Raw genomic sequence first — 14,780 nt, forward strand, 5'->3', positions numbered from 1 at the left:
TAATTAAAATGTAGTATATCCATACAATGGAATATTATTCAGCAAAAAATAAATAAAAATAAAAATGAAGTACAGATGAACCATGAAAACAGTATGCTAAATGAAAGAAACCAAACGTAACTGCCACATAGTATATGATTCCATTTATATGAAATATCCAGAAGAGGCAAATCCATAGACAGAAAGTGGCTGCCTGGAAGGTGGGGGCAGAAAGGGAAGAAAGTGAGAAAGGACAGCCATGGGCACTGGCTGACAATGGCCATGGGCTTTCTTTTGGGGTATGGAAAATATTCTCAAATTGGTTTATAGTATGGGCTGTACAACTATGAATATATCAAAACCCATTAAGTTGTACATTTCAAATGTGTGAATTTTATGGTGTGTGAAATATGTCTCAAGTTGTTGAAAGAAGACAGAACCATAAGTAAAAAGGTATATAGTAGGGAGTAACAGAGAGAAAAAGTGCATTGCTGGAATTCTATCTATAGCCTCCCTACAACTCCTGGGCAATCCGGAGGTGGGGGTGGGGGTAGATTTTATTAACTAAGAATATCTTAACTATATATACACCTACCAATGGGGTAAATCCTTTTTCTCTGAGAAAAAGTGACTCAAGATTGGACCATTTTCTCACTACATCATTCATTTGGTCACCCTATATATTACAAGTTTTGATATATTGTGGGCATTCGTAAAACTGCCTATTCACTATCCCCATTCTCCTAGGAACTTCAATATTCCTATACCCCACCTTCTTCCACATGTGGGAGCTGTCATGTTCCTACAAGGGCCTGGCCAGGGTTATTGATACTGGGTAGGCACCTTTTTGCTGAGCCAATACATCTTTTCCAAGATTTTAAAATTTGGAATCTAGAGAGTAAAAATTAGTCCCTCTCCTATCATGGAATCTATACTATAAGGTATGAAATTCTGGTGCTTTTGGCAGCCATGTTTCCTGCCACAACCAACAGGTAACTGTACAAGTAAGAACATAAAGTCTACAAGAGACATGAAAGGAGAGATGACAAGGGTACTAGAGGCAATCAATTCTTATTCCTGTTCTTCCTTAGACTTAGTTGTGCTTTGCTCATCTCAGGTTTAGCTGTTTAATCTTTCTTTTGATTCAATAAATGGATAATTGACCCTTTCACCTGTTTTTTCAAAATGAATTTTTGTCACAGCCACAACAAAGAGACTCATACAATTCCAGAAAAGAAACAGTATATTCAGAGCAGATTCACTTTGGGAAGCTGGTGAATTTTTATACAATAGCATTTATTCTCATTAGTGTACATTTTATCATGTGCCTATAATTATCCATTAGGAGAACATCTTTAGTATGCCCTACAATATCTGATAGCACTGTTAGGCACTGAGAAAACCAGGACCACGGATCTACTGCTAGGAAATTTTTGCACCCAAATTGAAGAAAGCAACTGGTTTTACAGCATCCCAAGGCTTAAGAATCAACAAAATGGAGACTATGTAGGTGAATCCAGCCCTCAAACCATCTTATCTTCATTCTTCGCTCATTTTCCCTCACTCTGAGTCTAATACAGGTTCAATTAAAAGTATCATATGTGGCTCCTTTACAACTTGCTCTTAAAGAATTGAGAAAAATGGGGCGCCTGGGTGGCGCAGTCGGTTAAGCGTCCGACTTCAGCCAGGTCACGATCTCGCGGTCCGGGAGTTCGAGCCCCGCGTCAGGCTCTGGGCTGATGGCTCAGAGCCTGGAGCCAGTTTCCGATTCTGTGTCTCCCTCTCTCTCTGCCCCTCCCCCGTTCATGCTCTGTCTCTCTCTGTCCCAAAAATAAATAAACGTTGAAAAAAAAAATTAAAAAAAAAAAAAAAAAGAATTGAGAAAAAAGGGAGAAGACTCAAATTACTAAAACCAGAAGCAAAAGTGGGGACATTACTAGTGATTTTTACAGGAACTAAAAAAGATTTTAAGAAAAAATTAGGGACAGGGGCGCCTGGGTGGCTCATTCGGTAAGCACCTGACTTTGGCTCAGGTCATGATTCAGTTCATGAGTTTGAACTCTGCGTCGGGCTCTGTGCTGACAGCTCAGACCCTGGAGCCTGCTTCAGATTCTGTGTCTCCCTCTCTCTCTGCTCCTCCCCTACTCACACTCTGTCTCTCTCAAAATAAAATAAATATTAGAAAAAAATTTTTTTTAAAAAAAGAAAAGATTACGGACAATTGTATGCTAACGAATTGGATAACTTAGATAAAATGGACAAATTCTTAGAGACAGAAACTACCAGAACTGACCCAAGAAGAAATAGAAAATCTAAACAGATCTATAAGTAGAAAGGTGATTGAATCAGTAATCAACCTTCCAATGAAGAAAAGCCCAGGACCAGATGGCTTCACTGGTGAATTCTACCAAACATTTAAAGAATTAATATCAATTCTCAAAATCTTCCAAAAATTGAAGAGGAGAGAACACTTCTTAACTCATTTTATAACACTAATAATACCCTGATACACAAACCAGAGAAAAACATGGCAGAACATATGAAAAACTCTTGTAACTTAACAAAATACAAACAACTCAATTCAAAACAAGCAAAGGACCAGAACAGACATTTCTCCAAGAAAGATACAAATGGTAATAACCACATGAAAAGATGTTCATCCATCATTAATCATAAGGGAAATGCAAAATCAAAACTGCCATGTTGGGGCGCCTGGGTGGCGCAGTCGGTTAAGCGTCCGACTTCAGCCAGGTCACGATCTCACGGTCCGTGGGTTTGAGCCTCGCGTCGGGCTCTGGGCTGATGGCTCAGAGCCTGTAGCCTGTTTCCGATTCTGTGTCTCCCTCTCTCTCTGCCCCTCCCCCATTCATGCTCTGTCTCGCTCTGTCCCAAAAATAAATAAAAAACGTTGAAAAAAAAAAACAACTGCCATGAGATACCACTTTATACCCACTAAATGCCAATTATTTAAAAGAAAAGAAAAAGAAGTGTTGGTGAGGAAATAGAGAAATTGGAACCCTTGTGCATTGCTGATGAGAATATAAAATGGTGTAGTTGCTCTGAAAACAATATGGTGGACCTTAAAAAATTAAACACAGAATTACCATATGACCCAGAAATCCTACTTCTAGGTATATACCCAAAAGAATTGAAAACTCAACAGATATTTGTATACCAGTGTTCATAAGGGCATTATTCACAATAAACAAAAGGTGGAAACAAGTGTCTACCGACAGATGAATGCATAAGCAAAATATATATGTATGTATACACACACACACACACACACACGCACAATGGAATATTCAGCAGCCACAAACGGGGGTGAAATTCTGATATACGCTACAACATGGATTAACCTTGAAAACATCATACTCAGTGAAATAAGCCAAACATAAAATAACAAATATTGTATGAATTCACTTATATGAAGTATCAGGAAGAGGAAAATTCATGGAGACAGAAAGTAGAATAAAGGTTACCAGGGTCTGGAGGAAGGGAGAAATGGGGAGTTATTGCTTAATGGGTACAGAGTTTCTGTTTGAAATGATGAAAAAGTTCTGGAAATAGTAGTGATGATTACATAACACTGTGAATGTACTTAATGCCACTGAATTACACATTTAAAAATGATTACAATTTAAAAGGATTAAAAAAAAAAAAAAACTTTTTTTCTGTTCTAACAGTAAAGCCTAAGACGGCACAATTACCAAGCTAACTACTTTGGTAGCAAAGGGAAATGGTGTAAAAAAAACTTGCAGACTAACTTTCACCATTGGCTGGCAGAAATAAACCAGTGTTTCTAAAGAGGAACAACTACAGGAAATCTTATAAAAAATGTTAATTATGTAATCTAATGATAAAAAAGTTCGGTAATTTAGTGACATGAACTGCACAAAAGTATGCAAGAAATCAAATGGACCCACTTAAAAAAAATGTATTACTGAGGCATAGTTGACAATATAATGCTACATTCATTTCAGGTATATAACACTGTGATTCAACAATTCTGTACATTATGGAGTACTTACAACGATAAGCACAGTCGCCATCTGTCACCATACAGTGTTATTACAACATTATTGACTATATTCCCTATTCTGTACTTTTCATTTCCATGACTTACTTATTTTGTAACTGAAACTTTTTCTCTCTTAAACCCCTTCACCTCAAATGGACCCTGGGTATCCTATCCAGGGATGGTTTGCTCAGAGTTCCCCATGGTGGAGGGAAGGGAAGCTCTTCAGTGAACATTTGACAAGGTTCAAGTTACAAAAAGAAATCGTTTTTCACTGGCCGAGCTCAGCTGAGTGCTCCAAAATGGTGATGGTGGTGGTGGTCACGAAGGAAAAACAAAGTAAATGAATCTACTCTGGGCTCAGGTATGGTTGATGTAGTGTCTAAAACAGTTTGACAGTCCACTGAAGGGAACAGCCTATGATCCCTAGTAGGGCCCACGGAGCTCTAATAATTTAACAACAAATTTCTTTAAAACCAACAGAAAAATAACAGATAGAAATATAAATCCCTGACAGAATAAGGGAGAAGCAAACCAGTACAGTACAGAGATAGACATAGCCTAGAATGTAGGAGATATCTTATATATAAATTATACTAGTTATTACCAAAGCTATCAATTTTGCACAAACCACAGATTTAAAATTTTTCTTTCTTCCTTCCTTCCTTTCTCCTCTTCTCTCCTTCCTTCTTTTCTTTTCTTCCTTCCTTTCTTTCTTTTTTCTTTCTTTCTTTCTTTTGTTTCTCTTTCTCTCTCTCTCTCTTTCTGCATTTCTGCATTTCTTGCTAATCTAAGCAAGGCCAGGCCTACTCACTGGTGCTTAGCTAAATATCAGTTAACTATTCAAAATGCCAAGTTGACACTTTTTTTTTTTTTAAATGTTTTATTTATTTTTGAGAGAGAGGGAGCACAAGTGGGGGAGGTGTGTGGGCAGGTGGAAAGAGGATCAGAAGCAGGCTCCATGCTGACAGGAACTCACAAACCGTGAGATCATGACCTGAGCTGAAGTTGGACACTCAACCAACTGAGCCACCCAGGAGCTCCCAAGTCAACACCTTCTAATAGATTTCCAAATAGACTTAGTCTGTGTCTTTCAAATCCACTTTCTACAATTTCTTGGTTCTAGTGAGTCCAAAGAAGATTGGAGTGTAAAAAAGGTGGAAGAATCATGAATTAAGACCTAACTAATGGGTTTCCGAAGATACAGAACCTTCCTAAATTAAAGTTATGCTCTATTATTTGAGGACAGAGTAGAGGCTGACAATCAAAAGATGGTCCTTATTATTATTAGAGTTCCTGTATGTCAGATTAAGTACACAAGTTACACATAATTCTCTCTTCATACCAACTCTGCAAGTTATAAATTTTGCAGTGTCAGAAAAGTTAAATCATTTGCTCATGGTCATACAGTCTGTAATGATACAGCCAAAACTTTAGCTTTGACTCTGAATCTTCCACTCTATCACTGGAGTTGAGGGAGAACAGATACACCGACTCAAGGGTATTTCAGAGCTTTAAGCCTACACAGTCAAGAGGCTCCTAAAGTGCTAACAACTTAAAATACTTTTAAGAGTGAAACCAAGTCTGTGGAACAGCAGCAAGAACAGAATCTGAGGACACAGAAGTTAGCAACAAATCTATAAACAGTGACAAGCTAAGCATGGAAATCCACTTTTATAAGAATATGGTATATCCTCTTCCCTCAAAAAGTTGTTTTTGGGGGCGCCTGGGTGGCGCAGTCGGTTAAGCGTCTGACTTCAGCCAGGTCACGATCTCGCGGTCCGTGAGTTCGAGCCCCGCGTCAGGCTCTGGGCTGATGGCTCCGAGCCTGGAGCCTGTTTCCGATTCTGTGTCTCCCTCTCTCTCTGCCCCTCCCCCATTCATGCTCTGTCTCTCTCTGTCCCCCAAAAAATAAATAAACGTTGAAAAAAAAATTTTTTTTAAAGTTGTTTTTGTTTTAAAAGTAATTCGTTTTGGGGCGCCTGGGTGGCGCAGTCGGTTAAGCGTCCGACTTCAGCCAGGTCAGATCTCGCGGTCCGTTAGTTCGAGCCCCGCGTCGGGCTCTGGGCTGATGGCTCAGAGCCTGGAGCCTGTTTCCGATTCTGTGTCTCCCTCTCTCTCTGCCCCTCGCCCGTTCATGCTCTGTCTCTCTCTGTCCCAAAGAAAATAAATAAACGTTGAAAAAAAAAATTAAAAAAAAAAAAAAAAAAGTAATTCGTTTTATAGCCAAATTATGGAAAGAGACTAAATGTCCATCAACTGACGAATGGATAAAGAAGATGTGGTTTACACATACAATGGAATACTACTTGGCAATGAGAAAGAATGAAATCTGGCCATTTGTAGCAACATAGATGGAACTGGAAAGCATTATGCTAAATGAAGTAAGTCAGGCAGAGAAAGACAGATACCATATGTTTTCACTCATATGTGTATCCTGAGAAACTTAACAGAAGACCATGGGGGAGGGGAAGGGGGAAAAAAAAGTTACAGAGAAGGAAGGAGGCAAACCATAAGAGACTTAAATACTGGGAACAAACTGAGGGTTGACGGGGGTGGGGGAAAGGGGAAAGTGGGTGATGGGCATCGAGGAGGGCACCTGTTGGAATGAGCACTGCGTGTTGTATGGAAACCAATTTGACAATAAATTATAAAAAAAAAAAAAAGTAATTTGTTTTAAATAGTCATAGTTCAGGGGCTCCCGGGTGGCTCAGTCAGTTAAGTGTCCGACTTAGGCTCAGGTCATCATCTCGTGGTTCATGAGTTCGAGCTGCATGTGGGACACTGTGCTGACAGCTCAGAGCCTGGAGCCTGCTTCAGATTCTGTGTCTCCCTCTCTCTCTGTCTCATCCCCACTCATGCTCTGTCTCTGTCTTAAAAAAAAAAACCAAAAAACATTAGAATAGGTTCAGCTAACATCCACCATCACATCTAGATGCAAAAAAAAGAATGAAGAAAAAATTTTCTCCTTGTGATGAGAACTCTTAAGATGTATTTATTTGCTTAACAACTTTCCTATATGTCATACAGTAGTGTTAGCTACAGTCATGTTGTACATCATATCTCTAGTACTTATTCATTTTTTAATCGGAATTTTTTTAATATATATATTTTTGAAGATTTATTTGTTTTTGGGAGGGAGAGCACAAGCAGGGATGGGGCAGAGAGACACAGGGGACAGAAGATCTGAAGCGGGCTCTATGCTAACAGGAACGAGCCCGATGGGGGGCTCGAACTCATGAACTGGGAGACCATGACCAGAAACAAAGTCAGACACTCAATTGACTGAGTCACCCCGGTTCCCCTATTGCTGGAAGTTTGTACCTTTTTGACTACTTTCCTCCAATTCTCCCTCCCTTCTATGTCCTCTTATAGCATTTCTTATCCAATCCTTTATTAATCTTTCATATGTATTTCACTTATATTTGCCCTGCAAACTCTATCCGTACTACCTGTGTTCTACTTGAGGAAAAAAAAAGTAATAGTGCTTTACTCATATTAGATTATCCTGTGGCATCCAACACAGTAGTTTACAGACACACTATTGAATTTAATTGACTAAAAGAAAAAATTATGACTCAAGACTCTATCCCATCAAGTTTTATTTTCTTTACAACATTCATCAGAATCTGAATTATCATGTTGATTTGTGGGTTTCTGTCTCTTGCACTTGAACCTAAGTCCCTAGTCCTTGTCTTAGTCACTACCCTCTTTCCAATACCTACAAAGTGACAACTGAGCACACAATGCTTGTTAATGAATCATAAAATTTGACTTTGTGTATACTTTTAAGTACTAAATTTAATATTCCCTACCACTTCCAAGAAAAAAGACATAACTGCATTTTTCATTCCTGGGAACTGTGCCAAAAGATAGAAAGTCAATAGGGGCGCCTGGGTGGCTCAGTTGGTTAGGCGTCCGACTTCGGCTCAGGTCATGATCTCGCGGTCCGTGAGTTCGAGCCCCGCGTCGGGCTCTGTGCTGACAGCTCAGAGCCTGGAGCCTGTTTCGGATTCTGAGTATCCCTCTCTCTCTGACCCTCCCCTGTTCATGTTCTGTCTCTCTCTGTCTCAAAAATAAAACATTAAAAAAAAAAAAAAAGTCAATAAATAAAAATTGCAGTTTTTCGCCATACTTGCAGTCTCCTTTTGTTGCTACTAGATAGCATTCTTTCATCTAAAACAAAATATTTGAAAAGAAGAAAGCTTAAACAGCTCAGACTACAAAAGTAAAATAATTAAAGTACCCTCTGATAAGAACAGTGATTAAGAATTTAACCAGGAAACCTATTTAAATACTGAAGCTTTTTTCCCCCTTAGAATCAATGATCAAAAGATGATGATTTTCAGACACTTACAATATGACCTGCATCACTCTTAGAACAAATGATCAAAAGCTTAATCTAACCACATATATAAAATCCTGTATCTCTTCCCATTTAGACAAATTATAAAATGTTCAGGTAAAGGGAAAAGTAAATAGTGGACAGTGAGTACATTCAACTACAATCTTTTAATTCTATTCTTTCATTTTTTTTTCACTCATCTGTTTCTCTCAAACAGAAGAACACGGATTCTGACACTGCCTGTGCTTGGAAATTATACTACTTGTGACCTTGAGCAAATTTTAGTTAATTAACCTCTGTGTATGAGCTTCTCAATTGCAAAATGGGCAAATGAGCACTTACTACATATGGCTGTTGCAGGAATTAAATAAGATCTTATAAATAAAAAGCTCAGTGTCTGGCATATAGTAAGCTCTCAAAAGTTTATAGGTATGGTCATCATCTCCCTAAAATGACATATAGCAAACTCTCAAGAACAGTGACTATGATGTAAGAAAATTAGGGACTGACTAAAAAAAGGATGAGTCATCACAGCTGGAAGACTCTTCTTCACTGGTCTCTGACAAGTACTGGAAGGAATAAACATTTACTGAGTGCTTTATGTGGCAGGCACTATGCTGGGCTCCTAACAAATACTAACTACTGTGGCAGATGACTGCCACAGTTATGGCCCCATTGAATCATACCACTCTGATTCCCTCCCACTTGATCTCTGGATTTGTTCATGTGACTTGCTTTGGTCAACGGAATACTAGCAATATGTAGCATGCTGAGGCTTGAAATGTGCTTGCACACTGAAGCTAGCCCTCTCCCTGCTACCACCCTGGGAATGAGTTTGGATTAGTAGCTTCCTGAAGGGTGAAATGAAAGTAGCCACCCAACTCTGAGGCCCCAGATATGTGAGTAAGGCTGTTCTAAAGTGGAGGATCTAGACAATCCAGCCCCAGACAGGCCAGCCCAGATCACAGGAACATTTCAGCCAACCAATTGTGAGAATAAGGTTTATTGATTTAGGCCACTTAGTTTTGCAGGCAGTTTGTTATTTGGCAAAAGCTAACACAACCACCCTATGAATATAGACAGTATTTCAGTTTTACAGATTAAGAAAGAAGGTTCCCAGAAACAACAGTTTGGCTCCAAAGGATTTTCTACCAAGCCACTTCTGCATGCCATACTCTGAAGTTCTAAATAAAAAAGGGATCTCTGTAAAGCAGTACCTTTCCTCTATTCCAGGAATCAGCACACTATATGGCCTGTGAGCCAGATCTAACTTATCTCCTGTTTTGTATGTATGGTCTGCAAGCTAAGAATAATTTATACATATTTAAATAATTTCAAAGTCAGAAGAAGACTTTGTGATATGTGAAAATAACAAGATATTCAAGTTTCAGTATTTATAAATAGAGAACTATTAGAATACACCCGTGCTCATTCATATACTGTCTATGGCTGCTTTTGCACTCCAACAGCAGAGTTGGGTTGCTGCAACTGAAACCATATGAACTACACAGTCTATAATATTTACTATCTGGCCCCTTATTTTAAAAAAAGTATACCAACATCTGCTCAGAATTATTCTCTTGGCGTATGTTTTTAATTTAAACAACAAAGGATTCTTCCTGGCCTTTAATGATGAGTAGATTTTATTTGTACTTTTGTCACTCCTTTTCCTTTCACCAAAAATTAGTTTAGCTTATGTCATTTTTCCTAGTTCTTCTTAACTTTAATCTTTGGATGGTCTCTGACTTCATCTAAGAAAGAAAGATAAACCTCATTTTTAAAATACTAATTGAGAACCATAGGTCAAATGAATTCCACTTACACACCATACTACTGGCCTCCAAGACAGCTTGGAAAATTAACAGACTACAATTTTATCTTATTCTCAACTAATTCAAAGTATCTATGAAGAAAGTTGTTTATTAAGAACTGATCTTATATTGGCCAAATGAAACAGATCCCAAAGGAGGTAAACAAAGATATAGGAGAGAGATTTTATTCAGAAGAGGCTCTAATTTCTCAGACCTAAACCCATGTAATAACCATGTAGAAATGAATTTCCCTTTTATTTCTAACAGGGATTTCAGGACAGAAGTAGCTATACATAGTCTCTCCTTTTTTGTGATTTTAGTCACAAAGTGATATTAGTCACTAATATTCTCTTGCCACAGGGAAATAAGAATTTCAAAACTACTACTGTTCTACTTCACCATCCTGCTACTAACCAAGTTTAATGAGATACAAATTGAAGTAAATATCTGATATCCTTTTATGTTAGAAAAGAGGTGAACCTCACTTTATTTACCAACTCCCCACTTTTATCATTTTTCTTACCTCCACAGTAATGACTGTAAGTCCTGGGGGGAGATTCAGCTTACTGTTTGTACTTGGCATTAATGCAAAGGATCAGTAAAGAAGTTGCCAGAGACTAACCACCCTCGCCCCCAATATTTAACATTCAAAGACTTTTGAGTGGCATTAGACAGATGTTCCTATTGGTTAAAGCAATTTGAATGCCTTTAGAATACTGAAGAAAATGAGTAAGTATGTATGATCAGTCTAAACTTTACTGAACTATTTTGTTAAGTCCATACAGAAATACAACATAATCTTTATAAGTGATTTAAATTAAACTTGCCTAGAAAAAGAATTTATTTTCATTTATTTTTGTGACTATAGGGATTTTTAGAGTATAAAAATAATTTCCCAGGATGGCCTAATTTATTATTATGCAAGTAAATAAGGATTCTAAATTTTAACTCCTGAACTAGCAATGACAATCCAGGAGTCAATAGGGTTGTAAGTATGGGTCTTTGGTACATACAACAAACACTATATATATCTAAAGAAGGTAGTTTCACTTTAACTTAGAATTCCAAAGAAAGAACAGCTGTTCCAAACAGTCTCCTTTTTTTTCTTTTTTGTGTTAAAAATTATATCATCAACATACTAGGGTCACTGAGAACTAAAGATTGAAAACAATTTTTGGATGCTGTTAAAGACTCTCTTTGGCTGAGAACCAGAAATTGTGACCTTAAAAGATCAATAGTGGGGCACCTGCCTGTCTCAGTTGTTAGAGCATGTGACTCTTGATCTTAGAGTTGTGAGTTTGAGCCCTATGTTGGGCGTGGAGCTTACTTAAAATTAAAAAAAAAAAAAAAAAAAAAAGAAAAGATCAGTAGTGTAAGCTGATCAATAGAAAGCCTACTTTCTGAAAGAGTTATGATACGAATTTAACCAATACATGTTGCTAAAAATTCTATACTATCTTTGCATCTAAATAGGAAGCCTTCTTTAATCCTTTCCTACTAATTGATATTTTTCTCTGCCTTCAAAAGATTTCTAGTCAAATAACCTGTTCCCAAAAACTTCTCTTTGATTAATCCCACCTGGATCAAGTCACTGACATCCAAACATGTATGCTTAAATAAAAATAACTAAATCTGGGGTGCATGAATGGCTCAGTTGCTTAAGCATCAACTTTGGCTCAGGCTATGATCTCATGGTTCACGAGTTCAAGCCTGCACAGAGCCCACTTTGGATCCTCTGTTCCCCCACCCCCCGCCCCCACCTCACCTCTCCTCTGCTTGGGCTCTCTCTCAAAAATAAACAAACATTAAAAAAATAACTAGATTTGGTCCTCACATATCTTTTATGTTCATCCTACCTTCTCAATATATTTAGTATTTCTCTTTGTCCTCAATATTAATGCAGTTTAATTAATTTTGCTTCACTAATACCTTTTAGGCTAGCAATATAAAAAAAAAAAAAAGAACCCAAAGATTTAAAAGTTCATTTTCGGGGCACCTGGGTGGCTCAGTCAGTTGAGCATACAACTTCGGCTAGGGTATGATCTCATGGCTTGTGAGTTTGAGCCCCGCGATGGGCTCTGTGCTGACAGCTCAGAGCCTGGAACCTGCTTCGGATTCTGTGTCTCCTTCTCTCTCTGACCCTCCCTGCTCACCCTGCGTCTCTCTCTCCTTCAAAAATAAATAAACGTTAAAAAAAATAAAATAAAATAAAAGTTCATTTTCTCATTTCCAATTCTAATAAATACGAAGTGCCTACTTTCTATATTATAGGTTTTAATGCTAATTTTCTTTTACTTCATATGACTAAAGCACGTAAAGCATTCCAGCTATAAAGCTATAGGAAATATACTTTAATACAGTTAAAAAGCTCGGGGTGCCTGACTCTCAAGCGTCTGACTCTTGATTTCAGCTCAGGTCATGATCTCTCGGTTCACGGGATTGAGCCCCACGCTGGGTTCCACACTGACGGGGGCAGAGGGAGCCTGCTTGGGATTCTCTCTCTCACTCTCTCTCCCTGGTCCTCCCCCTTGCACACGCATGCTCCTTCTCTCTCAAAATAAATAAACTAAAAAAAAAAAAAAATACAGTTAAAAGTTTTAGTTGGTTGGTCAGTATTATAATGCCAAATATCAGTTTCTCAGATTAAAAAGAATTCTGCGATCTTTATTTTACAGAGCAGTTCTAAAAATAATACTGAACAATAGTCTCTTATGCTCCCTAACCAGATAACACTTTGTAAATTTTAAATCTAAGTAGTATGGGGATAATATTTGGGAAAATCTGGCTATAAATGAAACTCTTCTGGAAAACAGTGTGGAGGTTCCTCAAAAAATTAAAAATAAATCTAGCCTATGACCCACTGCTAGGGATTTACCCAAGGGATACAGGAGTGCTGATGCATAGGGGCACATGTACCCCAATGTTTATAGCAGCACTTTCAACAATAGCCAAATTATGGAAAGAGTCTAAATGTCCATCGACTGACGAATGGATAAAGAAGATGTGGTTTATACATACAATGGAATACTACTTGGCAATGAGAAAGAATGAAATCTGGCCATTTGTAGCAATGTGGATGGAACTGGAGGGTATTGTGCTAAGTGAAATAAGGCAGAGAAAGACAGATACCATATGTTTTCACTCATATGTGTATCCTGAGAAACTTAACAGAAGACCATGGTGGGGGGGGGGGGTTACAGAGAGGGAGGGAAGTAAACCATAAGAGACTCTTAAATACTGAGAACAAACTGAGGGTTGATGGGGGGTGGGGGAGAGGGGAAAGTGGGTGATGGGCATTGAGGAGGGCACCTGTTGGGATGAGCACTGGGTGTTGCATGGAAACCAATTTAACAATAAATTATTTTTAATATTAAAAAAACAAAAAGAAACTCTTTGGTACAGTTCCAATTTTGCTATTTCCACTGATTTAATTTACATAGGGAAAAAGATCTATCAGTGAAAGGTCAGAGATTATTTGGAAGAAAATACAGTTTATTATTTTCAAAGGGAAAATTCATACAAGGCTAGCAAAGAAATAACTTTCTCCAGCCTCAGAAAAAGTGAATAGCTTTTTAGGAACCAGTAGTTTAACCAGTTTATGCAAAACCAATTAGAAATGATGCACATCTATGTATTTTGATATAAGAAAATATCTAAACCACTACTAAGTGAAAAAGCAGATTGATATATTTTTTTTTAATTTAGTGTAGTATAGAAAAAAAGAAAACTATGCACTAATTTTTGACAGTGATTATCTCTGAAAGAGCACTTGGGAAGTGCACTCTAGGCCTTCACCTTTTATAATTTTCTCTGACAAATAGGGATCTTTATGGGAGAAAAAGCAGATTTTTAAAAAAATTATAAAGCTCAGTCTTAATAGGCAGAGCACACAATTTTTATAGTTCATGTAAAGACTTTAGTTTTTTACAGAAGTTTTTAAGATTCACAGCAAAACTGAGAGGAAGATATTGAGATTTCCCATATACCCCTTGCTGCCCCACATGCATAGCCTCTCCAATTATCAACATCCCCCTACCAGAGGTACATTTGTTACAAGTGATGAATCTACACTGACACATCATTCTTATTTGAAGTCTGTAGCTTACATTAGAGCTCAATCTTGGTGTTATACATTCTATGGGTAGACAAATGTATATGACATGTATCCATCATTACAGTACACAGACTATTTTCACTGACTTAAACAGCCGCTGTGCACCACCTATTCACCTCTCTCCAGCTCCACCTCAGTCACAGGCAACCACTGATCATTTTACTGTATCCACAGTTTTTCCTTTTCTAGGTCATAAGTTAGAATCATACCATATGTACCCTTTTCAGATTGGTTTCTATTACACAGTAATAGTCATTTAAGGTTCCTTCTGGTCTTTTCACGACTTGATAGCTCATTTCTTTTTAGCACTGAACAATACTCCATTATGTGGATGTACCACAGTTCATCCATTCACCTAGGAAAGGACGTTTTGGTTGCTTTCAAAATTTGGAAGTTATTAATAAAGCTGCTATACACATTCATCTGTAGGTCTTTGTGGACATTAGGTTTTCAACTCCTCTGAGTAAATACCAAGGAGCATATAACTTTTGGAAAATTCGGGGTCACCTATCC

General features: G+C 37.8%; 1 protein-coding gene across 5 annotated transcripts in view; it reads right to left on the reverse strand.

The window, feature by feature from the left end:
* Nucleotides 1-14,780, reverse strand: part of BAZ1A (bromodomain adjacent to zinc finger domain 1A) — a 95,497-nt gene that overhangs the window by 62,600 nt on the left and 18,117 nt on the right. The gene's annotated exons all lie outside the window — the stretch shown is intronic.

The sequence above is a fragment of the Prionailurus bengalensis genome, chromosome B3, assembly GCF_016509475.1.
Source record: "Prionailurus bengalensis isolate Pbe53 chromosome B3, Fcat_Pben_1.1_paternal_pri, whole genome shotgun sequence".
NCBI lineage: Eukaryota > Metazoa > Chordata > Mammalia > Carnivora > Felidae > Prionailurus > Prionailurus bengalensis.